Raw genomic sequence first — 3,885 nt, forward strand, 5'->3', positions numbered from 1 at the left:
AGAGAGTGTGTGCATAGTAGTACTACTCGCAGTGGTAACAAATGCTTATGCCACGAGCTAAGGCAGGCTAGTAATAGTAGTATAATATTATTAAGTACTATGAATAAGAAGAAAAAAGAAAAAACTATAGGTGCGTTTGAAATTTATTTTAAAATAATTTTATTTTTTATATGTAAATAAAAATAAAAATGTTTTTAATTTTAAATAAAAATTATTTTTAAAAATATGTTTGGTAATTTTATTAAGAGATTATTTTTAGTCTAAAAAATTTATTAATGTCTCTCTCTTTACTAGAGAGAAGAGAAAACGAAAATAAAAAATGAAAAACGACTAAAAATTATTTTTCATTTCTTTTTTATTTTATACTAAACCAAAAAATCGTTTTCATTTTTATTTTTTGTCTTTATTACGCCAAACGTCGTTTTAGAATCGTTTTTATTTTTTCTTTTTCACAAAATGTGAAAAATAAAAAATGAAATCAATTCCAAACACGGTGTTATTACTGTGAACGAAATTTTGGGCCATTTGGTAACGTTTTTAAAATGAATTTGTTTTTAATACAAAAGTAAAAACAATATTGTTTTAAGAATTATTTTGGGACTGATTCTGAAATTGTGTTTAATTAGTTTTTTAAGATATTGTTTTGAGTATAATACAAAAATGAAATCGTGTTTGATTACAATTATTAATTAGTATATTATAACATTGTTGATAAGTACTAGAAAATGAAAGCAGAAAAGAGAAAATAACTTTCATTCATTTTCTAATTCATTCACAAAAATCATTCTCACTATTTTTTATTTTCGTTTTCGTTTTTAAAATATTTGCTAAACAAACACAGTTTGCAGACCGGTTTCATTTTTGAACCTCAAAAGTGTTGGTTTCTGAATCGAATTCGGATGCGGAAGTGTGAGGTTAGCGGATCGTGTATAACAAAAAATTTCATAAAATCTTTGAGATACTCTGTAGATTATATTAATTTATACACGAATAAATTAATTACATTACTTTATTTAATAAGAACTCAATTAGGAATTATACCTAGCTGCCGATTAGGATGATAACTTGAGTTCTTTGACCACGAATAATCCTTACTCCAAAGCCTTGTGTCTAGAACCAATGTCTTCCACGTCAATTCTTAAGATCCATGAAGATGTGTGTGTGGGCACACCTGAGACAAAACGGGTTAGAATAAACACTCGAATTTTCACAAATACCAACGCATGCATGATGTGGAATTTTTATAGAAAAATTTTTCCTCTCACTATATTGGAGAATTCGGCCACCACTCTTAAAATTAGGACAAAAATTGTGTCCCACAATTTTCTATTATTCTCTTATTTATAGAGTAGAAGTCAAACTTTTAGAAAGAATCCAGTCTTTATCTCCAAGATAAAGTTTGTTAATTATCTCCTATTTGAATTTGGAACAAAAATCTCCCACTCCTTATCCTCAATATGGCCGGCCAACATTAGGTGATCCTATCCCTATGGTAGGCGCCAAATACAAGTAGGGAAGGAAAAGAAAATCATCATTTATCCTGCAGTCCAATTTTGACTCTAAGTCAAATTCTAATTTAAGTAAAACTTAAATTAATTTGAATTCTAAATTGAACAACTTATCAAATAAGTTTAAATTGATAAATCTAGATGTGTTCACACTGTGCCTTGCGTTCACACTATGTGAACACCTTCACATAAGTGATCTAAAATTCAAATTCAAATTTAAATAATCACATTATTTAATTTATAATTAATTCTCAATTAATTATTCTCGAGTGTTTAATTTTAGAATTCTGTAATTTTAAAATTCTCATTTTGCCCTTTGTGTCTTGTAGAATTCCTAGGATGACGCGGGGACTAATGGACCTATAACTCTGAGCTCCAATAAAATTAATAATTAATTAAACACTTTAATTGATTAATTAATTCTGTTAATTTTATTAGTTACTCCACTATAAACTTGGAATTGCACTCTCAAAATTATGGACATAAATTACTTCTAAACTGTGAAGTGTCCATTTGATATAGTCACTGCATATAGATCAATCCTCCATAAATAATTCATAATTAGAGCTAGGTAAAATCCGTTAACCTCTCTAATTATATATTCATCCTTAAGTACCATTGGTGCTCTAATGGATAGTGATTCATAAAACACATTCATGAACCAGAGCGCTCTTAGTAATCCAAGTACCGAATCAACACTCAAGAGAATTATTTATTTGCTTATTTCTCAATAAGGAATGGATTTCATCTCGTATAATAACATTATCGGCTACCAACTTCATCATGTCTCCAAAATACAAGGAATAGGATTAAGGGTCTCGAAATTCGTACCGAGTAAATCAAAGACACAAATCCACAAATATGAGTTTGTTAAGAACTCAGGATTAAAATCATTTTATATATGACCATCGGTAGACTTAATTAGAAATTCATATTGTGTATGTGTCTTTGTTCCACATAATCTCATTATGCGTAATACATTCATTTAATATCTTGTCATATTAACAGTGCGGATAACATCATTCCATTCTAAATGGGAATGACATGTATTAGTAATGTTCTAATTAAAGATTCCTGACTTTAATTAAATTTATTACGAACATCGCTTTTTGATTATTATCCTTAAATATTATCCTCTCGCATACAACACTTATATACATTGTTTAGGGTCACATAAATAATCACATAATTTTCATTTGATATTCATAAAATATTCACAAATATATACACATAAAATGATGAATAAATTCTTTTATTAAATAAATAATTAATATCCTACTACATCTCACGCTTCTAAGACATCATTCTCAACAAAAAGATGGGCAAAATGCTTTAAAAAATAAGTAAAAATCAATTCCAAACACACCCTTTATAACTCTTTTTTTGAAATGAAAAATTTGTAATTATTTAGCTGTTAGGAAAACCCTATTTTCACTTAACGTGTAAATTTTTTTTTTTTTATTATGTCATTATTATTTATTAAACATTGACATTGATATTGTCATGCCACAACAATAGTCTAAAGATAATTAAATTTTTTAACGTGCTACATTAAATAAATGTCATAAGCATTTCTACTATAGAAAAGTATAGATTTTCTGAGTGAGTTACTTAATACTTGTCTTTTCGTATCTTGCATTTCAGGTTTATTTAGAAATTATATTTTCACTTTTTAATCTCATCAAAAGTATACATTCATATTATATTTAATATACAAATTCATACTTTATACCGTGAACACTTGATTTTAACTTCAAAAATGATCAGAAAAAAATCATTTTTTGAGGTTTTTCTATTTTTATATATTTTTTGAAGATTTATTTTTAAACTTTTTCTTTCTTGTATGTAAGGGTGCTTTAGATATTTTTTAGGTAAAATTTACATGTTGAATGGCAAAAGGTATATACTTGTATAGTAAATAAAATTTGAAGAACTAAAAAGTTGAACAAATAAAATAAAAAATCAACAACTAAGTCATTGGATGAGCTAACTATAAGCCTGAAAATGTATAAAATAACTCTAATTCCTAGATTTGTCAATATATTTTGATGAAATTAAAAATTAAAGATGTATTTTTAAAATAAACTTAAGACGCAAATATAAAAAGATAAATAACCCTAATAACAAAAAAGACTATATACTCCAATACGAAAAATGTGAGAAATCCAAAAAAGAAAAGGTTGTGGCAGAGGCAGTAACTAGGCGCTCTGACAAGGATAATTACAACAGCAGAAGTCATAACCACCTGCAAAGAGATTAATAATATATATATATATATATATAAATATAAGAGTGTGTTTATGTATTGTGTGATGATTTGAATTATAATTTATAATTTAATATAATATTAGTTTTTTAAAAAATATAAATAAATTAA

Source organism: Morus notabilis, unplaced genomic scaffold (assembly GCF_000414095.1).
Source record: "Morus notabilis unplaced genomic scaffold, ASM41409v2 Scaffold329, whole genome shotgun sequence".
In the NCBI taxonomy this organism is placed as follows: Eukaryota; Viridiplantae; Streptophyta; class Magnoliopsida; order Rosales; family Moraceae; genus Morus; species Morus notabilis.